At 43.1% G+C, this 26,006-nt stretch overlaps 1 protein-coding gene and 1 long non-coding RNA gene across 3 annotated transcripts in view; one reads left to right on the top strand and one right to left on the bottom strand.

Annotated features, from left to right (window-relative positions):
- Positions 1–26,006, top strand: part of LOC122554946 (cysteinyl leukotriene receptor 2-like) — a 98,337-nt gene that overhangs the window by 35,892 nt on the left and 36,439 nt on the right. For both annotated transcript variants that reach the window (XM_087993031.1, XM_087993032.1), the window contains one exon: positions 4,598–4,772. The gene's annotated coding sequence lies outside the window, so the exon portion shown is untranslated. The remainder of the gene's footprint in view (positions 1–4,597; positions 4,773–26,006) is intronic.
- Positions 4,547–20,447, bottom strand: LOC122554947 (uncharacterized). Its single transcript, XR_006313119.2, has 3 exons — positions 20,320–20,447; positions 7,375–7,458; positions 4,547–4,748 (listed from the first exon to the last, which is right to left on the bottom strand). It is a non-coding gene; the product is annotated as an uncharacterized LOC122554947 (long non-coding RNA).

Genomic DNA, 26,006 nt, shown 5'->3' with positions numbered 1-26,006 from the left:
GATGACTGGGAGGCTCCAGAGTCCACCAAAACTGAGACAAAACCTCCATCTCAACGTCCATCATGGGGTTTTCCAACGGGGAGGGGGAGAGTCGTATCGGGGCAGCTTGCAAAATCTTCTTCATGCGGCACTCCGGACATTGGGAGTGTGGGGAAAAGGTGGTAAAAGTGAACATGGCCTGTTGAGGCTATTGCTGCAGGGGAAGTTGGTGTTGTTCCTGCGACAAATGTTGAGCAAGTCTGGACTTGCATTCTCGCGTCCAGTGACCTAATTTTTCACATGCTCTGCATCTGCCTCTGCTTCTATCCCTTCATCGCTGTCCCTGTTCCCAGCTTTGTCCCTGGTTCCATGCCTGTGTTAATCAGGGGTGTGCCTGATTTTCCTTCTTATAACCCTGCCAATCCATATTGGTGAGGGCAGTGAGGAGGGGATCCCATTTCATCTCCTGTTAGTTGAGGTTATGGGATTTGAAGGTCTGGGCATGGTGGGGCTGCATGCAATTGACAAGAGTTGAGAGTGTGGTGCTGGAAAAGCATAGCAGGTCAAGCAGCATCCGAGGAGCAGGAGAGTCAGCGTTTTGGGTAAAAGCCCTTCATCAGGAATGAGGCTGGGAGCTGGTGGGGTGGTGAGGTAAATAGGAGAGGGGTGGGGCTGGGGGGGGAAGGTAACTGAGGGTGTGACAGGTAGATGGAGATGGGTGTAATGGTGATAGGTCAGAGGGGAGGGTGGAGTGGATAGGTGGGAAGGAAGATGGACAGGTAGGATAGGTCATGAGGGCAGTGTCAATCTGCCCGCCTTCCAAGGACCCCTACATCTGCCTCCAACACACCCCATCCACCTGGACACCCCGTGCCGGTCTGTTACCCGCCCTCGATCACTTTATTTCCAACTCAGCACCGCCCTCATGACTTGCCTACCTGTCCATCTTCCTTCCCACCTATCTGCTCCAGCCTCCCCTCTGACCTGTCACCATCACTCCCATCTCTATCTACCAATCGCACTCTCAGTTACCTTCCCCCCCCCCCCCCCCCCCCCGACCCACCCCTCTTCCATTTATCTCTCCACCCTCTAGGCTCCCAGCCTCATTTCTGATGAAGGGCTTTTGCCCGAAATGTCGACTCTCCTGCTCCTTGGGTGCTGCCTGACCTGCTATGCTTTTCCAGCACCACACTCTCAACTCTACTCTCCAGCATCTGCAGTCCTCACTTTTGCCCTGCATTTGACAAGAATCTGGACTGCTAAATTGATCATTGTCTGAGAGAGGGATGCCCGCAGATGATTCCCAAATTTCCTTAAAGCGAGCAAGGAATCCAGCATACGCTAATTTGCCTTTTGCAGAGTGTATAATTTCTCTAAAGTCTGCCTGTTGCCGTGCTGCTGTCATAATGGCAATATCTGCAAGCCAATTTGCTCATGCAGCTGCATCAGTCCATGGTGCCTGGGGGAATACAAGGGAGCCTTTTACGGCTGTCTAATAGGTCCCATACGCCAGATGCATTAAAGTCTGGACATCCTGTGGCAAGCAATTGTAAACAATGCAGATTTGTACTAGCCAATTATAAAATGAGGTCGGGCATTTGAGCGGATCAGGGACGTCTTGGAGCATACCGTGGACCTCAGCGTGGGTCCAAGGTTTGTTCAGAGGCGTGTTGCTGATAATTACTTGGGGAAGCTGAGCAGTTGGAGGCTTCAGCCTCATTTGTAATCAGGTGTCATACCCAGTGGTGGACGTGGAGGAGATGGGGTCGGATTCCTCCTGGTCCCATTCACCAGTGTCGCTACACATCCCCCCCAACCCATCAAGGCCCCTGGTTGTTCGTGGGTGGGGGCATTTCCAGGGGGATTATCAGGTTGTTGAGCTGAAGGAGCTGGAGAACGAGTAGCGATGGAAGCAGAAATTTCGTCCATAGGAGAGTCAGGATCTGGGGTGGGGAACGAGAACTTTTGGATACTGAGGGGTACAAGGTGGTAGGGCAGAAGGTGGGGTCCCAGAAGAAGAAAGGTTGTCGGGCAGTTGACGGCGAACTTTATTTTTAGGGGGCTTGTAATCAGTATCCCAAGAAGGGTCGCCATACCCACTCTCAATGTTTGTCCTTCAGTAATCAATCTTTTCCAATTTGAAGGAGCCTCCATAAGTTCAGTTGCCATGGGACCACCCTGTTTAGGTTGGAAGTGAAAGGAATGACATATCTACTGTCACCTGTCTCCTTCCAAACAATACCAGCTGGTGGCCTTGGCAGCACCAGGGGTCTCCTATCTTACTTTTGCATCGAACATTTTTACTGTGACACTTCTGCATTTTCTTCAAGGGGACACATGGATTTGGGCCGTCCTTCTCAGCGGGACATGGTTTATGTGTCCCCAGGGCCTGCCCATCCTTTTTTTAAGTTTAGAAGTCATTGATCCCATTGTCACTTCCTCAGTTCCAAAGCACGGATCTATGATCTGTGGAGAAATGAATAACAAACACACAAAGACAGACGATCAAACACTGGTGCCATTGTCAATCCCTCAAGGTCACCTTAAGATTTCTGTTGTATGGCAGCGTCTTTCTGGTCCTGTCTTGTCACAGCATCCTTCCCTAACTTGGGATCAACCTGGGGACTTAGGTTAGGATCATGCACGCAGCCACTTTATACTTTAGGTTTGCTCAGGATCCCGTAATTAAGGGATCCTGCCAACTAACACCAGATTGTCTTCTTTAGCAATATTTAAGTATTATAAAACAAAGTATGACACTGAGCCACATCTGAAAAAGGGGAGCCAAAGTGGGGAGGCAGAGAGGTGTACTGAAGATATTCCAGAGCTTGGTGCCTAGACAACTGAGGGCACAGCCACCACTGGTAATTAATATAAGGTATGCATTGGAAGTGAGAATTATAGAGCAAAGATACCACAGAGAGTTGTGGGGCTGGAGAAGATGATTGAGTTGGTGCATGGAAGGATTTGGAAACAAGTCCAAGAATTTTAAAATCAAAGCATTACTTCACCAAGAAGCCACGTGGATTAGCAAGAACAGGAGTATTAGACAAACAGGATTTGCTACACATTAAGATGCAAAGTTTTGGATCACTAATAGCGGTTTAACCAGGTTTGACCCATTATAAACCCAAATGTATTTCTAAATCCACTATAAATCTGAATGCAGATCCTTACCTAACCCACACAAACTTGAGAATGGTTCCTTCTCCCAAGAGGGGAAGGATTTAAAAGGGACCTAAGGGGCAACCTTTTCACGCAGAGGGTGGTACATGAATGGAATGAGCTGCCAGAGGAAGCTAGTGGAGTTTAGGTGGAGGTGGTAGTGGAGGCTAATACAATTACAACATTTAAAAGGCATCTGGATGGGTATAGGAATAGGAATGGTTTAGAGGGATTTGGGCCAAGTGCTGGCAAATGGGACGAGATTAATTTAGGAGGTCTGGTCTGCATTAACAAATTGGACCAAAGGGTGTAACATCTCTATGACTGTAAACGCAGTTCCTTGTAACTGAGATGATCAGAGAGAAAATAAAATGCAGTTTTTAAATGACTGTAAACAGCTTTCCATTCCTCCTATTATACATGACATTGTTGAAGTTAGAACACCAATGAGTTAGTTTGAGCTATCATGGTGTTTATAGAAACCAAAAGAACTGCAGATGTTGTAAATCAGAAACAAATACATAAATAAGTGGAAAAGCTTAGCAGGTCTGACAGCATCGAAGAGAAATCAAGTTAGATTAGATTCCCTACAGTGTGGAAACAGGCCCTTCAGCCTAACCCGACCCTCCGAAGAGTAACCCACCCAGACCCATTTCGCTCTGACTAATGTACCCAACACTAAGGGCAATTTCTCACGGCCAATTCACCTGACCTGCACATCTTTGGAATGTGGGAGGAAACCGGAGCACCCGGAGGAAACACAGGGAGAATGTACAAACTCCACACAGACAGTCGCCTGAGGCCAGAATCGAACCTGGGATGCTGGCACTGTGAGCAGTGCTAACCACTGTGCCATTGTGCTGCCCTAAAAAGTTAACTCTGATTTCCCAGATGCTGCCAGACCTGCCAAGCTTGTCTTCTGTTGATTGTGCTTATAGATATTTTTAATCAATTTGTTCTGTCATGTTATGCATACCTGGAGGAGAAAGGACTTTACATATTAGTATTGCAGTCTGTGAATGTTTAGAATTGCTCCATGCAATAACGTGTTTTATAAACTATATCATTTTGTCATCTATTTTTATATTACCAAGTGGAAGTAAATCGTTTCACGTGTATACCTGCACATATTTGAGCCGGATTAAGTCGGTTATGTTTAGAATCACTATTATGAAAACTATGAGCCTTGCAGCTTGAAACTTGCAGAAGTTTCTATCAAGACAATAATCACCCAAACATTTCTTTGTACTGACGAGGCGCTGAGTTATATTTTGGCAACTGTGCGAAACGAAAGAGAACTCTTTATACAGCATAATTATGGAAATTTTACAAAATGCATCACGTGGAAAGAAGTCAGTCAGCCCATCAGCCGACGAAGAGCGTCCTTTTTCTGTTAGTTCACGGTCCTTTTTTGCAAATCTGTGAACAGGGTTTTACTATGTCCCCTATCTAGAGTCTAAGTCATTACATCTCCAGGAGCTAACATCATACTGTCTTCAGCTGCCGATTGATTGGAGGGACCGGAAAGTCATTTCCACGATGAATTTCAAGTGAGCTCGTCTCCTCCGTGCGACCCCCTGCATTACCACATTAGACCTAGCAGTCTGAAAGCGTTTAAAAAAGAATAGGTAAGATCGTAGTTTGTTTTCTTTGCTTAAAGGAGATTTGTTAAATGTTAAAGATTGGTTCTTGTTTATTTTTTAAAACTTGGATCCATTGAATACAAGTCTAATTTGTTTCTGCAAATGTTATGGTTTCATGTACAGTTCACAGACGTCTTCAGCTTGTGTAGTGAAGTTGGAAATGCGTGAGTTAATGTTGACAATAGGCGAGCTGGTTATTGAGACTGAAACTGGCTTTGTAACATTGATATTTGCTAACTTTAACAATGGAGGTGAACGCTAAATCGAAGACGTTCTTCCATCGATTTTTTATTCATAGGAAGAGAGCGTCACTGGCCAGCCATTTATTGCGCAGACGGCATTTAACAGTCAACCCCATTGCTGTGGTCCTGGAGTTACATGTAGGTGAGACCAGGCAAGGATGACATTTTCCTTCGCTAAAGGACACGAGTGAATCGTGTCAGCACCACCGGGCCAAATGGACAATGTATATTCACCTTCCCCCCGCCATGGTGATACCATGTAAAAGTCTCTAAGAGAGACCGTCAAAGTACTTTATAATTAATGGAGTGCCGAGTGCGGTCTGCAGCAAACTCGTAAAATTCCGTGAGACCACATCCCCGCGGGATCTTGCGCTGTTTAATTTAGTAAAGCCTGAGACTGAGTAGGGACTGTCCAGTTACTTTCTGGGCCTATCTCCAGCTTCAGGTTTTCACTTAAGATGAATAACGCGTGGAGTCAAATTTACACAACAACATTGTGTATGTAAAGCAATTGTTCTGACTTTTACCGTGTCAGTTCTTTTTTTTACTGGTTAAATGTTTGTCTAACTTTAAAATTATACATTGGATCTGAATTTCTACTTCTGGAATGTATTACAGAAACCTGTCTCTCCAGTTTCAATTTTCCCCAAACCATAGGAGTGATCAGACAATGAGAAACCAAATAAACTTCGTGCCAATAACACCAATTTGCCTTGAGCAAGAACAGGAACATTCCCAGCAACCACTGGATAACTGGTTTGTCATTCAAAACGATACCAACAGTGTGGGTTCAGTTCCCACACTAGGTGAGGTTGCCATAAAGGATTCTCAGTCCCAACCTCTCCCCTTGCTGAGGCCTGATGGCCCTCAGGTTAAACAGCCACTGGTCATGTCTCTCTGATGAGAAAACAGCCCTACAGTCTGGTTAGACTGTGGCACTTCACCTTCAGAGGAATAGGCAGAAAAAGAGAGGGCATTACATAGGATATACAGCATAGAAATGATTTCTGTCCAGCCTGTTCATGGCAATGTTTTTTAATCCACTTGATCTTCCACCCGAGAGTTCCTAGAGTTTCAAAACCTACATTTGGAAATCTTTTTCCTCCGATCACACTTGTCTCACTTCTCCTTGCATACACCTGATATGTGCTTCAACCTTTCCCTGTGTTGGTGAATTTCAAATTCTCATCACTTTAAACAGGTTTCCCTTTCAGATTTCTTGGAAGTCACTTTCCACTGATAATCGCCTCTTATGCTGTCTCTATAAGAGGAAACACTCTTTGTGTCCGCACTTTCAGAACATTTAATTAAGGTAAAGATCTCTGCTTGGTGACTGACATCTTTTTTTCACCAAGAAAAAAGCAATCCAGCTTGTCAGCTCTTGCCTGATTTGTACACCTTTCCCATTCTTGTATCATGCAATAATAATCCTCCCTTCAATGGTTAGATTCCCTACAGTATCGAAACAGGCCCTTCAGCCCAACAAGTCCACACTGACCCTTTGGAGAGTAACCCATCCCCTATATTTACTCCTGACTAATGAACCTAACACTAAGGGCAACTTAGCATGGCCTGCAAGTTTGTGGATTGTAGGAGAAAACCAGAACACCCCGAGGAAACCCACACAGATAGTTGCCTGTGGTGGGAATCCAACCAAGGTCCTGTGCACTCTGAGGCAGCAGTGCTAACCACTGAGCCACCGTGCTGCCCTATTCATTTTCATGTAGTCATATTCATTTTTATAACATGACAGCCAATATTGCACACAATATTCTAAGTGTGATCTAATCAATGTTCAATATGAATTTAATATAACTCCCCAACCTTTCAATTATATCTCTATAGAAATAAAACAGTGTTCTTCTTATGGTCTTGCTAATTTGTAATAGAGCTTTGTGATTCATTTATTTGCACTCTGGGAATTGGTTTAGCTCAGCTGGCTGGATTGTTGGTTTACAGAGAAATGTGATACCAACAGTGTGGGTTCAATTCCTATCACTGGTTTGAGGTTACCACAAAGGGCTCTCCTTCTCAACCTTGCTTGAGGTCTGCTGGCCCTCAGGTTAATCACCACCAGTTGCTTCTCTCAAATGAGAGCAGCCCCTGTGGTCTGGTAAAATTATGGCAACACAACAATTTGCACTCCAAGATCCCTTTGCTCCATGTGTGCTTATACCATACAAGTTATGTACACTTGCTATTCTTTCTGCTCCTCATATTTGTGATGAATTGCTATTGCTAGTTTTTGGTGGATTGAGATGGTTTGCTCATTCTTCACCTCTCGCACTGTGAACTTTGATGTAGTTCTTCACCAACTCACTGTAAATTTTAATTCAGATACTCACCTAGTAGTAACAGGAAGGGGAGAACGACTTTGCGGTCATTAGTGGTGCAGGGTGAATGGTCATGGGAACCATTGCACTTGCACTCTGTTGAATGAATGAGAGAAAGGAGAAACATGTAAGAATTTACAGTCAGACACCAATATTTTTAATATCAAGCTGTATTTAAAAATGCAAACTTAAGAGTAAATTTTTAAAATTTTAAAGCAACGAACTGCAATTAGACTAAACTATACATAAACATCAGTTGTCATGTCATCTAGAAACAGGTGTGTTGCAGCCATATAGGATGCTGGTGAAGCCACACCTGGAATACTGTGTACAGTTTTGGTTTCCTTATTTGAGAAAGGATGTACTGGCACTGGAGGGGATGCAAAGGAGGTTCACTGGATTAATTCAGGAGTTGAGAGGATGGCTTGTGAGAGAGTTTGAGTAGTTTGGGACTATGCTCATTAGAATTTAGATAAATGAAGGGGAATCTTACAGAAGCATATAACATTATGGAGGGAATGGATGAAACAGAAGCAGGGAGGTTGTTTCCACTTGTGGGTGAAACTAGAGCCAGGGAGCATAACCTTAAAATAAAGAAGAGCAGATTTAGGACTGAGCTGAGGAGGAACTTCTTCATCCAAAGGATTGTGAATCTGTGGAATTCCCTGTCCAGTGAAGCAGTTGAAGCTACCTCATTGAATATTTTTAAGGCAAAGATAGATTTTTGAACTGTAATGGAATTAAGGATTATGGTGAGCCAACAGCTAAGTGGAACTGAGTCCACAAAAAAGATCAACCATGATCTTGTTGAATGGCAGAGCAGGCTCGAGGGGCCAGATGGCCTACTCCTGTTTCTATTTATTATAGGGTCATAGAGATGTACAGCACAGAAACAGCCCCTCAGTCCAACTCATCCATGCCGACCAGATATCCTAAACTAATCTAATCCCATTTGCCAGCGCTTGGCCCATATCCCAATAAACCCTTCCTATTCATATACCCATCCAGATGCCTTTTAAATGTTGCAATCATACCAGCCTCCATCACTTCCTCTGACAGCTCATTCCATATATGCACCACCCTCTGCATGAAAATGTTGCCCCTTAGGTCACTTTCATAGTTTTCCCCTCTCACCTTAAACCTATTAAACCTATGTCCCTGAGTTCTGGACTCCCCCACTCCAGGGAAAAAGACTTTGTCTATTTATCCTATCCATGCCCCTCATGATTTTATAAACCTCCATAAGGTCACCCCTCAGCCTCCAATGCTCCAGGGAAAACAACCCCAGCCTATTCAGCCTCTCCCAAGAGCTCAAATCCTCTAACCCAGGCAACATCCTTGTAAATCTTTTCTGATCCTTTCAATTTTCACAACATCCCTTCCAATAGGAAGGAGACCAGAATTGCATGCAATATTCCAAAACTGGCCTAACCAATGCCCTGTACAGCCACAACATGACCTCCCAACTCCAATACTCAATGCTCTGACCAATAAAGGAAAGCATACCAAACACCACCTTCACTATCCTATCTACCTGCAACTCTATTTTAAAGGAACTATGAACATGCACTCCAAGGCCTCTTTGTTCAGTAACATTCCCTCGGACCTTATCACTAAGTGTATAAGTCCTGCTCTGATTTGCTTTCCCAAAATGCAGCACCTCACATTTATCTAAATTAAACTCCAACTGACATTTCTCAGCCCATTGGCCCGTCTGATCAAGATCATGTTGTACTCTAAGGTAACCTTCTCCGCTGCCCACTACTCTCTAATTTTAGTGTCATCTGCAAACGTACTAACTATATCCCTCCAAATCATTTCTATAAATGATGAAAAGTAGAGGATCAAGTGCCAATCCTTGTGGCACTCCACTGGTCACAGGCCCCCAGTCTGAAAAACAACTCTCCACCCTCGTCTTCTACCTTAGAGCCAGTTCTGTATTCAAAAGGCTAATTCTCTCTGTATTCCATGAAATCTTATGGTGTTCTTATGCTGTTATGTCATACTGATGAAGCCAGCCCACTTCCATTTCTTTCTTGCCTGCCCTTTTGAAAAGAGGCAAAAAGAAAACTGTAGATGCTGCAATCCAAAGTAGACAGGTAGGAGGCTGGAAGAACACAGCAAGCCAGGCAGCATCAGGAGATGGGGACATTGACATTTCAGGTGTAACCTTTCTTCAGGACTCGGGGTGGGTATAGGGGAAGCTGCAGATAAAGGGGTGGTGGGGGTAGGGTGGTGAAGTGGGGATAGGTGAAGACAGGTAGAGGGTATGACCTTGGTGGTCAATGGGAGGAATGAATCTGGTAGTTGGAAGGGAGGGGGAGGGGGAGGGGCTGGGAAGGTAGTTGAGGGATGGGAAGGGAGGTTATTTGAAATTGGGGAACTCAATGTTGGCTGCCCAGGCAGAAGTTAAGGTGTTGTTCCTCCAGTTTGTGGTTTGGTTCGTTGTGACAATGGAGGAGGCCAGGGAAAGGCTAATGTCAGAAAGGGAATGGGAAGGGAATTTCAATTTCCCCGTTCATCTGCAGCTTGCCCTACACCCGCCCCAAGTCCCGAAGAAGGGTTACACCCAAAATGTCGACTTCTCCACCACCTGATGCTGCCTGGCTTGCTGTGTTCTTCCAGCCATCTGCCTGTTCTTTTGAAAGGCCATGCATAGCCCTAACTATTTAGTTCCCAGCTTTGATCTGCATGTAACTATATCTCTAGAATGGCTGTAAGATCATATCCATTTCTATGTATTTATAGAGTCATAGACTCATAGAGATGTACAGCATGGAAACAGACCCTTCGGTCCAACACATCCATGCTGACCAGATATCCCAACCCAATCTAGTCCCACCTGCCAACACCCAGCCCATATCGCTCCAAACTCTTCCTATTCATATACCCATCCAAATGCCTTTTAAATGTTGCAATTGTACCAGCCTCATTCACATCCTCTGGCAGCTCATTCCATACACGTACCATCCTCTGCATGAAAAAGTTGCCCCTTAGGTCTCTTTTATACCTTTCCCCTCTCACCCTAAACCTATGCCCTCTAGTTCTGCACTCCCCCACCCCAGGGAAAAAGACTTTGTCTATTTATCCTATCCATGCCCCTCATAATTTTGTAAAACTCTATAAGGTCACCCCTCAGCCTCCGATGCTCCAGGGAAAACAGCCCCAGCCTGTTCACCCTCTCCCCATAGCTCAAATCCTCCAACCCTGGCAACATCCTTGTAAATCTTTTCTGAACACTTTCAAGTTTCACAACATCATTCCGATAGGAAAGAGACCAGAAATGCACACAATATTCCAACAGTGGTCTAACCAATGTCCTGTACAGCCTCAACATGATCTCCCAACTCTTGTACTCAATACTCTGACCAATCAAAGAAAGCATACCAAACGCCTTCTTCATTATCCTATCTACCTGCGACTCCACTTTCAAGGAGCTATGACCTGCACTCCAAGGTCTCTTTGTTCAGCAACACTCTAGGACCTTACCATTAAGTGTATAAGTCCTGCTAAGATTTGCTTTCCCAAAATGCAGCACCTCGCATTTATCTGAATTAAACTCCATCTGTCACTTCTCGGCCCATTGGCCCATCTGATCAAGATCCTGTTGTAATCTGAGGTAACCTTCTTTGCTGTCCACTACACCTCCAATTTTGGTGTCATCTGCAAACTTAATAACTGTATCTCTTATGTTTGCATCCAAATCATTTATGTAAATGACAAAAAGTAGAGCACGCCAGCACCGATTCTTGTGGCACTCCACTGGTCACAGGCCTCCAGTCTGAAAAGCGAACTTCCACCACCACCCTCTGTCTTCTACCTTTCAGCCAGTTCTGTATCCAAATGGCTAGTTCTCCCTTTATTCTGTGAGATCTAACCTTGCTAACCAGTCTCCCATGGGGAACCTTGTCGAACTCCTTACTGAAGTCCATATAGATCACATCTACCACTCTGCCCTCATCAATCCTCTTTGTTACTTCTTCAAAAAATTCAATCAAGTTTGTGAGACATGATTTCCCACGCATTTTCCAGCCATCCCTTTACCTGCGAACATCTGCCCCCAATCAGCTTTTGAAAGTTCTTGCCTAATACCGTCAAAATTGGCCTTTCTCCAATTTAGAACTTCAACTTTTAGATCTGGTCTATCCTTTTCCATCACTATTTTAAATCAAATAGAGTTATGGTCACTGGCCAAAGTGCTCCCCCGCTGACACCTCAGTCACCTGCCCTGCCTTACTTCCCAACAGTAGGTCAAGTTTTGCATCTTCTCTAGTAGGTACTTCCACATGCTGAATCAGAAAGTTTTCTTGTACACACTTAACAAATTCCTCTCCATCTAAACCCTTAACACTATGAGAGTCTCAGTCTATGTTCGGAAAGTTAAAATCCCCTACCATAACCACCCTATTATTCTTACAGATAGCTGAGATCTCCTTATAAGTTTGTTTCTCAATTTCCCTCTGACTATTCGGGGGTCTATAATACAATCCCAATAAGGTGTTCATCCCTTTCTTATTTCTCAGTTCCACCCAAATAACCTCCCTGGATGTATTTCCAGGAATATCCTCCCTCAGCACAGCTGTAATGCTATCCCTTATCAAAAACGCCACTCCCCCTCCTCTCTTAACCCCCGTTCTATCCTTCCTATAGCATTTGTATCCTGTAACATTAAGCTGTCAGTCCTGCCCATCCTTGAGCCATGTTTCTGTAATTGCTCTGATATCCTAGTCCCATGTTCATAACCGTACCCTGAGTTCATCTGCCTTCCCTATTAGGCCCTTTGCATTGCATTTGTATCATTAATTAATTTAATTTGTTCTGAATACTATGTGCATTTAAATAAAGAGCCACTTAACCTTGCTGTTTTGCTATTTTCTTTTCCTCTTGGACCAAGTTTTGTTTTCACTGCAGGTTAAAAGAGTGAAGGCTGATTTGATTATGTGGACATTGAAAGAAAGTTTCCTCTTGTCAGTGAGTCCAGAAATAGGAACAATGATTTAAAAATTACAGATCGCTGTTTTAGGACAGAGAAGAGAATTTTTTTCTCTCTGGATTGTGTGTCTTTGAAAATATGCCACAGAGGCAGTGGAAAAAAGTTATTCAAATATTTTTTAAGGAGGAAGTAGATTCTTGTTTAGGAGGGGGAAATCAAAGATTATCAGGGATAAATGGGAATATGTACTTCCAAACACAAACAGTTCTGCCGTGATCTTATCAAATGGCAGAAATGACCCAAGGAACCAAATGGCCTTCCCCTTCTAATTCATATGTTTGTTCCACCCAAATATTATCCACTTACCATTAGTATCACCAATGGTAGAGTGAAGTGTGTGCAAAGCAGCGAGATTACATGAATTGTGGCTTCTCCAGGTAAACTAACTTTACTTTCTTTCATCCAAACATTGCCTAATTCTCACCTCTGATTTCAAGTATCTCTCATCCAAAATTCAACCCGAAAAAGACCTTCCTAAGTTCTTGTAAGGTCTGTTTACAACTACAATGAAATTACAAAGTTGTGGCCTTTCAATCAATTGGGTACATAATGTTACCCCATTTTCATGTTTGGATTAAACACGGCTTAGAAGTTCACGCCAAAACTTTCACAAATTTCTTTTGTTTACCTGAATTATCAGTTTCAAAAGCAATGTTTTTTTTTAAAAGTTGTGAAATATGATCGATTATATGAATTCAATCATGCCACCAGGAAAACTACTGAAATTTTCTTTACATGAAAAGATATTATTTACAATTTAACACAATGGAACTTATTGAAACCTTGTTTTTCAATAGAACTTACAAGAAAATGTTACATTTTTCATCCTGATTATTGATCATTTTCTTTCTGTTTTGAGTAAACCTATCCAATGAACAAAGCTCTTGCAGTATGGCAGTCAGTGGCTGGAAACTTGTGATGTGAATATTTCTTCCAAATAGATTAGCTTAGTGGTTTACTAAGATATCTTTGCAAATCTTCCCCATCCTTATAAAATGATCTTCTCGTGAAGAATCTCGGGTATATTTGGCTGCGGTTGTGACAAAAAATTTCCCACATTCAATAGTTTGAATTTGTGGGACAAGGAACATTGAATTGAATTGAATTGAATTTATTATCACGTGTACCGAGGCACAGTGAAAAGCTTTGTCTTGCGAGCAATACAGGCAGATCACAGAGTTAAGTAGCATTAACAAATAAATGATAGGTAAACAGGCAAGAACAAAAACACGGGTACAGGCGAATGTTAAGAGTTTGTGAGTCCATTCAGTATTCTAACAACCGGGGACAAAAGGGATGTGGTGGAGGAGCTGAATGAATAGTCTTAATTCCGCTGACCAAGAATTCTGTTAGCTCCTTGTGTTTGTTAGAACTGAGGATGGAATTGAGTAGGGTAGGGTGGTTGGAGCAGACAAGACTATTAATTAAATTTGCATTCTCAGAGGATCCTGGCAGAGGAGAGCATGTTCTCATTCTGCTTTATGTTGCACAATCAGACTGGGGAGGGATCAGTTAGTGGCATCATAGTATTGTAACTGGACTAGCAATCTGGAGATCTTGGCTAACACCCTTGAGTAATGGGTTTGGAGCCCACACTGGCAAATGGTGAAATTCGTAGTAATGAATCTGAAATTTAAAAACTAGTCAAATGGAAGCTGAGAAGCCATGTCAATTGTTGTAAAAACCCATTCGGTTTACTAGGAGATCTCCAGATCTGTAAATGCCCTCTGAAAGCCATTCAGCTGGAATTCTCTGATCCTATCGACACTATCCCAGATGCTATCATCTGTAACCCATGGACTGGATAGATTCATCACAAGTGATGGCATACAGTGATGAAGGCAATGCCCTGAAAGTCCTCAACATTGTCTCTGGACATCATGAAGTTTTATTACATTGTATCAAACATAAGTAGAAAATTGTTCCTATTTGAAAAAGGAACAAGAACGAGAGGGTAAAGAAGCCAGAATGATTATGAGAGAACACTTTTCAGACAGTGATAAGTTAAGAGTATGGAATGTACTGACAGGAAATGTGATGGAGGTAGGTTCAACTGAGGCATTCAAGACTGCTTTGGATGATTATTTCGATTATATGTTTATACAGCAGGAGATTACCAAATGCAATAATGCTAATTTGGAGAACTGTACAGGCATAATGGGCCAAACAACCTCTTTCTACATCATCATATCATGCTAACAACTTGCCTTTGTGTCATCATCAAACTTGGTGACATGACATCACCTTCCTCATCCAAGTCATTAATGTATATTATTAGTAACTGTGACCCCATCACTGATCCCTGTGGCACACCATTAGTTACAAGTTGCCAACCTGAAATCTCCCCCTTATCTCAGCTCTGTTTTCTGTAAGTTAACCAATCCTCTATCCAAGCTAACGCTTCCAACAACATGGGCTCTTATCTTATTAATAGCCTAATTCATCGTACCTCTTCAAATGCCTTTGAAATTCCATATTTCCATAGATCATAAGATATTGGAGGAGAAATTATGCCATTTAGCCCACCAATGCTGTTCCACCACTCAATCATGGCTGATACGTTTCTCAACCCCGAACTCCCGCATTCTCGCCATAACCTTTGATCCCCTTGACAATCAAGAACCTATCTATATCTGTCTTAAATATACTCAATGACCTGGCCTCCACAGCCTTCTGTGGCAATGAATTCCATAGATTCACCACTCTTTGGGTGAAGAGGTTTCTCCTCATCTCTGTTCTAAAGGATCTTCCCTTTACTTTAAAGCTGTGCCTTTGGGTCCTAGTCTCTCCTGCCAATGGACACATCTCCCCAGTGTCCAGATTTTCCAGGCCACTCAGTACTCTGTAAGTTTCAATTCGATCATCCTTCTAAATTCCATCACGTATAGACCCAGAGTCCTCAAAGTTCCTCATATGTTAAGTTTTTCATCCCTGGCATCATTTTTGCGAAACTCCTCTGGACCCGCTTTTGGGACAGTATATCCTTCATGAGGTATGGGGCCCAAAATTGCACACAATACTCTAAATGTAGTCTGACCAGTCCCCTATAAAGTCTCAGAAGTACACTCCTGCTTTTATATTTTAGTCCTGTTGAAATAAATTGCTTCCCTAACTACCAACTCAACCTGCGAGTTTACCTGAGGGGAATCTTGGACTAGGACTCCCAAGTCCCTTTGCACTTCAGATTTGTATATTTTCTCCCTATTTAGAAAATAGTCTATGTCTCTATTCTTCCTACCAAAGTGCATAGCCTCACAATTTTCCATGTTGTATTCCATCTGCAGCTTATTTGTCCACTCTCCTAACCTGTCTAAATTCCTCTGTCGCCTCCTTGCTGCCTCAATACTACTTGTCCCTCCACCTATTTTTGTATCATCTGCAAATGTAGCCAGAATGCCTTCCATTCCTTCATCTAAATTGTTAATGTATAAAATGAAAAGTTGTGTTCCCAACACTGAGCCTTGTGGAACACCACTAGTAAACAACTGCCATCCTGAGAAGGACAGCATTTATCCCCACTGTCCACTTTCTGCCAGACAGCCAAGCTTCTATCCATGCTCACATTTTGTCTCTACACCAATTTTCCTCCTTTGTGGCATCTTGTCAAAGGCCTGCTGGAAGTCCAGGTTGATAACATCCATTGGCTCTCCTTGATCTAATCTGCTTGTTACCTCCTCAAAAGAATTCTAACATTCTAAGATTTGTCAGGCATGACATCCCCTTGATGAAACCATGCTGACTTTGCCCTACTTTACTATATGTTTCCAAGTTTTCAGAAACCTCATCCTTCACAATGGACCTCCAAAACCTTACCAACGACTTGGTCACACTGATCAGCCTGTAATTTCCCATCTTTTGCCTGACTCCCTTTTTAAATGGGCGAGGGGGTTACATTAGTGATTTTCCAATCCTTTGGGACCCCTCTAGATGTCAGTGATTCCTGGAAGATCACCACTAACATCTCCACTATCTCTTCAGCTATCTCCTTCAGAACTCTGAGGTGTAGTCTATTCGGCCCAGATGATTTGTTCACCTTCGGACCTTTCAGTTTTTCTAGCACCTTCCTCTTGGTGATACGCCCCCCCCCGCCCCCCCCCCCCCCCCCCCCCCCCCCCCACCACCACCGACTCTCTTGAATCTGTCTGACCTTTACCAGAAAACAGGGAATCTTGGATAATGTCCTGACAACAAATTCCACCCAACACAGATCAAATAGTTCATCTGGGAGGGATTTGCAGTGCTTCATGCGACTGTTGCCGTTTGCCACAGATGCCTTTCACCAGATAATTTGTCTGATTGAAACACTTATGAGATCAGTGTGCGAAGAGCCAACTCAGCTCATCATGCCTGTACCAGCTCTCTGAAAGAGCTGGACGGGTAGTTCATTCTCGCCTTGGCCTAGAGCCCTGCAAATCTCTCCCTTTCACCGATGTATCCGATGCCATCACGCCAATATTCCTTCCTAGGCCCCAAAACATACTTTCTGATTTTATACTGCATTTAAAATGGGATATTGCAATTACTTAGACAAAAATAATCAGGGGGTGCCTTGAGACATCCCAAGGATATGAATGGCATCAATACCTCAAACTCATTTATGAAATGGCCAATTTGCTCAAGTAATGGAGCTGTATACCATCATTAGTCAGCACCTTTGAGAGAAGAGGATGGAAATTAGGAAGGATAAAAAAGAGAAGAGCTTGCGAACAGATCCACCCATTGGAGGAAGTGGTTACCACTTGAACAAAAATATTTCAAAACGGAGGGTTTCTGGTGAAATCATGATTAATGCAATAGTGAGATAAGTAGTCACTAAAGATGACAGAAATATAGAATTTGCATTGGTCTAGTCCCTATCCGAAACTTAGATGTCACCAAGCACTTTACAGAGTGGTCAATGTCACAATGTAGGAAGCCAGGCAGGAAATTCTCAAAAACAGCACAAGATTCCATACATTACATCTATTGGTTGACCTGCTTGTTACCTCCTCAAACAACTGTAAAACAAAAACTTGTTAGGCATGATTTCCCCTTTATGAAGTCATGCTGACTCTGCATGACTTTATTATTATATTTATAAATCATGTATTATTACATACTTTTCAGAAGGGAGATTTTTCATCCTTGCTTGGTCTGGCCTACATGTGACTCCAGACCCTCTGCAATGCGGTTGACTGTTAACTGCCCTTTTGGTAATTAGGGATGGGCAGTAGATGTTGATCTAGCCAGCAAAAGCCACATCCCAGGAATGAATTTTTAAAAAAATCTTATTTTCCCAATGACGGATGTTAAGCTGTTTGGCCTATAGTTAAGATGCTTTTTGTCTCTCTTTTTGAATAAGGATATATCACACATCACTGGGCTAGCACAGAAATCAAACCCGGATATTCCCAGGGTTGTCACAAAAGTTAGAGCTCTTAAAAAGTACTCAGAATTGCCTACTTTATCTGCCTTTTAGACCCAGATTGACGGAAAGCACAGACCAAATTTCTTTACTTAACAAAAATTGCTATTCATTACAAGTAATTAGACTCTCTAACTACACAAACAGTTAAGAAATTGTATCATGTAATTCAACTAATTAGAATTCTAATCCCCATATAAATTCCCACACTCTCATGGACACTGGTGGAATGAATTAGTGATCCGCTCAGTGATGAAGTTATTGTTGGTAGTGCTATCAACGACTTATACACTTAATGGTAAGGTCGTGGGGAGTGTTGCTGAACAAAGACACCTTAGTGCAGGTCTTTCAACTTCCTTAAAAGTGAAGTTATAGGTAGATACGATAGTGAAGAAGATGTTTGGTATGCTTTCCTTTATCGAGCATTGAGTATAGGTCATGTTGCAGCTCTACAGGCCACTTTAGAATATTGTATTCAATTCTGGTCTCCCTCCTATCTGAAGGATGTTGTGAAACTTGAAGAGGTTCAGAAAAGATTTACAAAGATGTTTCCAGGGTTGGAGGGTTTTAGCTATAGGGAGAGGTTGAACAGGCTGGGGCTGTTTTCCCTGGAGCATCAGAGGCTGAGGGGTGACCTTTACAGTGGTTTATAAAAATCATGAAGGGCATGGATATGGTAAATAGACAAGGTACTTTTCCTGTTCAGAACTAGAGGGCATAGGTCTGGGTGAGAGGGGAAAGATATAAAAGGGATCTAAGGGGAAACTTGCTCATGCAAAGGGTGGTGCGTGTATGGAATGAGCTGCCAGAGGAAGTGGTGGAGGCTGGTACAATTATGACATTTAAAAGGCATCTGGATGGGTACATGAATGGGAAGGGTTTAGAGGGATATGGTCCAAGTGCTGCCACATGGGACTAGATTAATTTAGGATATCTGGTCAGCATGAACAAGTTGGACCAAAGGGTCTACTTCTGAGCCGTACACCCTTATAACTCTAAGGGGCCACTTATTCAATACTAACCTGTTGACTAGCGATCAGTTTAGATTCCACAAGGACCAACCACCTCCTGACCTCATTACAGCCTTGGTGCAAGCACAGACAAAAGAGCTGGACTCATGGGAAATCTCTGGCAAGGTTTAGAGGAGATGTGAGGAAATATTGTGTTCACCCAGGAAGGGATTGGAATCTGGAACTCACTGCCTGTAAGGCTGGTAGAGGCATAAACCTTCATAACATCTCAGAAAATATTTAGAAATGCACTTGTGATGCCAAGGCATACAAGGCTCCAGGTCAAATGCTGGAAAATGAGACTGAAATAGTGAGCTGGCTGAAGTGCCTTTCTCTGTGCAGTAGATCTCTTTGACCATGATCTGCAAAGGATGGCACGGCAGCTCAGTGGTTAGCACCGCTGCCTTGCAGCACCAGGGACCTGGATTTGATTCCAGCCTTGGGCGGCTGAATGTGTGGAGTTTGCACATTCTCCCCATGTCTGTGTGTGTTTCCTCTGGGTGCTCCCATTTCCTCCCACAATCCAAAGATGTACAGGTTAGGTGAATTGACCATGCTAAATTGCCCATAGTGTTCAGGGATGTGTTGGTTAGGTGCATTAGTCAGGGGTAAATGTAGGGAAATGGGGGTTTTGGTGGGATACTCTTCGGAGGGTTGGTGTGGACTTGTTTGGCCAAAGGGCCTGTTTCCACCCTATAGGGATTCTGTGATTCTTCTCCAACATCTCATGCTGTTCCTTCACTATTGCTGGGTCAATACCCTGGAACTCCCTCCCTCAAAGCTTTGGGTTGAATTACACCACATGAACTGCAGTTCAAGAAATCAGCTCACTACCTTCTGAAGGGCAATTAGGCAATAAATGAATATATATGTAAGTGAGCTTGCTGAGCTTGAAGGTTAGTTTTCAGACATTTCATCACCATGACTAGGTAACATTGTCATTCAGAGTTTCTGGTGAAGCACTGGTGGTATGTCCCGCGTCTCACCCCCCATTCTCTATCTCGATTTCGTAAGGTGGGTGATGTCATTTCCGGTTCTGGACAGGCAGATAGGGTCTAAATCAAAGTGTTTATTGATGGAATTTTAGTTAGAGTGCCATGCCTCTAAGAATTCCCGTGCGTGTCTTTGTTTCACCTGTCCTTGGGTGCATGTGTTGTCCCAGTCAAAGAGGTGTCCTTCTTTGTCTGTATGTATAGAAACTAGTGATAGTGGGTTGTGTCTTTTGGTGGGCAGCTGTTATTCATGTATCCTGGTGGCAAGTTTCCTGCTAGTTTGTCCAATGTAGTGTTTTTTACAGTTCTTGCATGGTATCTTGTAAATGACATTAGTTTTGTTGGTAGTATCTAATGGATCCTTTGCGTTCATTATTTGCTGTTTAAGTGTATTGGTAGGTTTGTGGGCTACCATGATGCCAAGGGGTCTTGAGTAGTCTGGAAATCATTCCTGATATGTCTTTGATATAAGGTAATGTGGCTATAGTTCTTGGTTGCATTGTGTCTGCTTGTTTGGGTTTGTTTCTGAGGAATTGGCGAATTGTGTTTATTGGGTACCTGCTTTTCTTGAAAACACTGTATATATATTTTTCTTCTGCTTTTTCTAGTTCTTGGTTGCTGCAGTGTGATGTAGCTCATTGAAATATTGTCTTGATGCAGCTCCGTTTGTGAGTGTTGGGATGATTTCATGCCAAAAATTGTTCAATACCACGATGGACCTTGAATGGACAAATGCATTAGAACGAACCATAAGCTTTGAACAAAACAAACACAGAAAATGAATATATTCGCACTTCAAGGTAAGTTAGATAACCTCTCACAAAAACACATTTCATACAACGCTTGGATAAAAAGTCTTTCAGACCGTCCACTTACCGATACAGAAAAAGCAGTCCTAGTCAGAGGTTAGACTGCAATTACAAAGACGTGAGTAAAAAGGACTTCCTTGCAGTATTTGAATCCACATTAAGAAATAACGGTCTGTCAGAGAAAACACAGCAGACCATAAGACAAACTATTGCACCTACATTAGGCTGAAAAAAAGACAGGAAACACACTTGATGCCCAAGAGAATAAAGCCTTAGAAAGACTTTAAAAAGACAAAAACATTGTTATCCTACCTGCAGACAAGGGACGGATGATTGTTATTTTTAAAAAATCTGACTATCTTGAAAAGGTAGATGTTCTACTTGCAGATATGGGCAGTTACCAACAGGTGGCAATAGACCCGATCCCACAACTGCTAAACAGAATCTCATCCTTTCTCACAGCACTTAAACAATCAGGAGAATTAACCAGGACAGACTTTCAAAACATGAAACCAGATGGATCCAACACACCACGCTTCTGTGTATTACCAAAAGTACACAAACCTGGTGTCCCCCTCAGGCCCATAGTCTCCCTACCTGGTACACCAACATATAGACGAGCCAAAGAACTCCACCAAAAACGAAAACACCTAATTGAAGATTCACGCCACTCCATTCACTCCACTAAGAATTCCTGAACACCATCAAAGACAACAAGATAGAAGAGGATGAAATAATGGTCTCCTTTGATGTTACGGTCCTTTTTACATCAATTAACATCAATTGGAAACAGGTCCTTTGGCCCAACAAGTCCACACCAACCCTCCGAAGAGTATCCCACCAAAACTCCCATTTCCCTATTCTGTTGCTCTACATTTACCCCTGACTAATGCACCTAACCAACACATCCCTGAACACTATGGGCAATTTAGCATGGCCAATTCACCTAACCTGTACATCTTTGGATTGTGGGAGGAAATGGGAGCACCCAGAGGAAACACACACAGACATGGGGAGAATGTGCAAACTCCACACATTCAGCCGCCCAAGGCTGGAATCAAATCCAGGTCCCTGGTGCTGCAAGGCAGCGGTGCTAACCACTGAGCTGCCGTGCCATCCTTTGCAGATCATGGTCAAAGAGATCTACTGCACAGAGAAAGGCACTTCAGCCAGCTCACTATTTCAGTCTCATTTTCCAGCATTTGACCTGGAGCCTTGTATGCCTTGGCATCACAAGTGCATTTCTAAATATTTTCTGAGATGTTATGAAGGTTTATGCCTCTACCAGCCTTACAGGCAGTGAGTTCCAGATTCCAATCCCTTCCTGGGTGAACACAATATTTCCTCACATCTCCTCTAAACCTTGCCAGAGATTTCCCATGAGTCCAGCTCTTTTGTCTGTGCTTGCACCAAGGCTGTAATGAGGTCAGGAGGTGGTTGGTCCTTGTGGAATCTAAACTGATCGCTAGTCAACAGGTTAGTATTGAATAAGTGGCCCCTTAGAGTTATAAGGGTGTACGGCTCAGAAATAGACCCTTTGGTCCAACTTGTTCATGCTGACCAGATATCCTAAATTAATCTAGTCCCATGTGGCAGCACTTGGACCATATCCCTCTAAACCCTTCCCATTCATGTACCCATCCAGATGCCTTTTAAATGTCATAATTGTACCAGCCTCCACCACTTCCTCTGGCAGCTCATTCCATACACGCACCACCCTTTGCATGAGCAAGTTTCCCCTTAGATCCCTTTTATATCTTTCCCCTCTCACCCAGACCTATGCCCTCTAGTTCTGGACAGGAAAAGTACCTTGTCTATTTACCATATCCATGCCCTTCATGATTTTTATAAACCACTGTAAAGGTCACCCCTCAGCCTCTGATGCTCCAGGGAAAACAGCCCCAGCCTGTTCAACCTCAACTCAGATTTCTCCAGTTTCCTCATTTCCCCTCCCCCCACCTTGTCTCAGTTAAATCCCTCAGCACCGCCTTCCTAACCTACAATTCTCTTCCTGACCTCTGCACCCCCACCCCTACACCGGCCTATCATCCCCACCTTGACCTCCTTCCACCTATCGCATTTCCAACGTCCCTCCCCCAAGTCCCTCCTCCCTACCTTTAACTTAGCCTGCTGGACACTCTTTCCTCATTCCTGAAGAAGGGCTCATGCCCGAAACGTCGATTCTCCTGCTCCTTGTATGCTGCCTAACCTGCTGCGCTTTTCCAGCAACACATTTTCAGCTCTGATCTCCAGCATCTGCAGTCCTCACTTTCTCCTCAAAGAAACACTGGCATAATTACTAGGAAAACCTGGACCACAAACATCAGACAGCACCAACTTCATCAGCAAAGACAACATCCTCAAGCTAGTGGACCTGTGCCTCACCACCCACTTCACATTCAATACCAATACCTATATACAAGTCAACAGAACACCTATGGGATCACCAATATCATGGTTCATTGCGGAAGCAGTAATGCAGAGACTTGAACAGGCTGCCCTCCCATCTATCCAACCCAAACTATGGGTCCGCTACATGGATGACACCTTTGTCATCACAAAACGGAACAAATTAGAGGAAACATACAACACCATCAACAATATCATGACAGGCATAAAATTCACAAAAGAGGAGGTGAATGTCAACAGACTCCCATTCCTAGACGTGACAGTTGAACTTACAGTTAATGGAGAGCTTCAAACCAGCATCTACAGAAAAACAACCACAGACCAATAATTAACTTCAGAAGCAATCATCCCAACACGCACAAACGGAGCTGCATCAAGACATTTCAAGATTATTTCAACAAGCTACATTACACTGCAGCACCCAAGAACTACAAAAAGCAGAGGAAAAATATGTATACAGTGTTTTCAAGAAAAGCGGGTACCCAATAAACACAATTTGCCGATTCCTCAGAAACATATCCAAACAAGCAGACACAATGCAACCAAGAAATATAGCCACATTACCTTACATCAAAGACATCAAAGTTGGGCAGCACGGTGGCACAGTGGTTAGCACTGCTACCTCACACTGCCAGAGACCTGGGTTCAATTCCCGCCTCGGGCAACTGCCTGTGTGGAGTTTGTACATTCTCCCCGTGTCTGCGTGGGTTTCCTCCGGGTGCTCCGGTTTCCTCCCACAGTCCAAAAATGTGCAGGTTAGGTGAATTGGCTGAGCTAAATTGCCCATAGTGTTAGGTGAAGGGGTAATGTAGGAGGATGGGGTCTGGGTGGGTTGCGCTTCGGTGGGTCGGTGTGGACTTGTTGGGCCGAAGAGCCTGTTTCCACACTGTATCTAATCTAATATTGGAAATGACTTCCAGACTACTCAGGCCCCTTGGCATCATGGTGACCCACAAACCTACCAACACTTAAACAGCGAAGAATGAACCTAAAGGATCCATTAAATACTACCTGCAAAACTAATGTCATTTACAAGATACCATGCAAGAACTATAAAAAACACTACATCAGACAAATTAGCAGGAAACTTGCCATCAAAAGACACAACCCACTATCGTTAGTTTCTATACATATAAAGGAGGACACCACTTTGACTGGGAAACAGACACATCCTAGGACAGGCGAAACAAAGACATGTCCGAGCATTCTTAGAGGCACGGCACTCCATCCATAAACACATTGATTTTGACCCTGTCTACCTTCCCTTGAAAAAAAGAACCAGAAATGACATTACCCACCTTCAGGAACCAACACCTATAAATAGAGAGGCGGGACATACCACCAACATTTCACTGGAGACTCTCACTGATGATATTACCTAGCATGGTGATGAAATGTCTGAAAAAAACCTTCAAGCTCAGCGAGCTAACTTACAGACTTATCATCAACCTGAGCTAATAAATGGATATATCCTATGAATTATTTTTTTTTAAGAAACAAATCTGATGGTGACTAATATTGTCTACCTTGTTAAAATCTGCCATCCCACAATTTAAATGGATTGGATATCGTGGCAGGGGAATGTCTGTGGAAAAACTGGAAGGGTTTCACTGAGGAGAAGAAATCCAACATGGTGGAGAGGCTGTGCTTGTGAGCAAATTGGTAATATTAGAAGCATATGGTGAGCAAAATGCTAAAAGGCTAGGAAGTTAACAATTTTTAAAGATGTACTCTCTTAAGTGTCTTGGGAAAGAGTTTTCCTCCCTAGCTCCAAGGCTGGAGATAATAAAAAGTAAGCAAGAAAGCAAACTGTTAGTCCAGATGTTTGCAAGGCACTGATACAAATTTGTGGTTGATATAATGGTTATAGAGAGGTAATATGAGTGTTTCATGAATGATGGGGGCCGTGGGGGTCGTTTGTTTCCATAGTACAAGTTTCTGTTTTGCCTTTTGAGTTTGTTTATTTTTAGATGGTGTCCTGAAGTGGGTTGTTTTATTTTCCCTTTGTTTTGATTTTGGACCCCTTGAAAGAGCCAACGGGAGGATGGAGGGGGGGAAAGTTATTTTAACCCCATATGGTTGGTGTGCGGGGAAACTTATTTCCATTTGCGATGGATAGAAAGCCTTTCCCTCTGACCTTTGGACAGTTGTTGTCCCTGTCCCAGAAGCATTCAATGGGGATGGAGCTGCAGGGGGTTTGATTTTTAGTTTCAACTCAGTCAAGAAATAGTTATTCCATATTTCAACCCCTTATTATCCCTACCCCAAGAGTGATTAGTGGGGACAGAGTCAAGGAGAGCCATTTTTTTGTTTATCCCCCCAGAGTCACTGAAGTTTCATTTCAGTTCAAGAGTCAGAGAAACCTTTACTTTTCTGTTTTAAAAGGGTAGTGTTTGCTTTACTCTATATGTAATCCGGTACTGTTCCATCTCAGGAGTGTCTGACAGGGATGATGTTGGGAGGGAGGGAGACTTGATGTTTCTGTTTGCATCTTTCATTTAAATGAATAGAGAGGTCATATGAAACAATACGTCTAAGTGTGTGTCAGAGGGCTTTGCATGGAGTGAGAGACTAACATAGGCAGTGAACTGAAGACAGAAACCAAGTTAGGTAAAGTTTGAAATCATTGATAAGTTGCTTATGTAGAAGCAAAGGAAGAAAACCCAAGTTTAAGAGGGAACTCTCTAGACTGGACGCCCTCTAGACTGGTCAGTGCCCTTAAGTGAGACATCAAGATGGTTTGTTGCCTCCCTGATGCCAAGATCAAGGATGTCTCCGAGACAGTGCAAAATTTTCTGAAAGGGGAGAGTGACCATCAGGACATCATTGTGCATGATGGTACCAATAACCTAGGTTAAGAAAGGGATGAGGTTCTGCAGACAGAATATAGGAAACTAGGCAGGAGGTTAAAAAGTACATCATAGAGTCATACGGTCATACAGCACGGAAAGAGATCTTTAATATTTGTACTATTACTGGTGCCACATTCTACTGAGAGTAGGAATAGGAGGATAGAGCAGATAAATG

Source organism: Chiloscyllium plagiosum, unplaced genomic scaffold, assembly GCF_037043375.1.
Source record: "Chiloscyllium plagiosum isolate Xiang-an unplaced genomic scaffold, Cpla_swu_hap1 HiC_scaffold_12, whole genome shotgun sequence".
NCBI lineage: Eukaryota > Metazoa > Chordata > Chondrichthyes > Orectolobiformes > Hemiscylliidae > Chiloscyllium > Chiloscyllium plagiosum.
The sequence above is the reverse complement of the archived record's forward strand: the minus strand, read 5'-3'. Positions and strand labels throughout refer to the sequence as shown.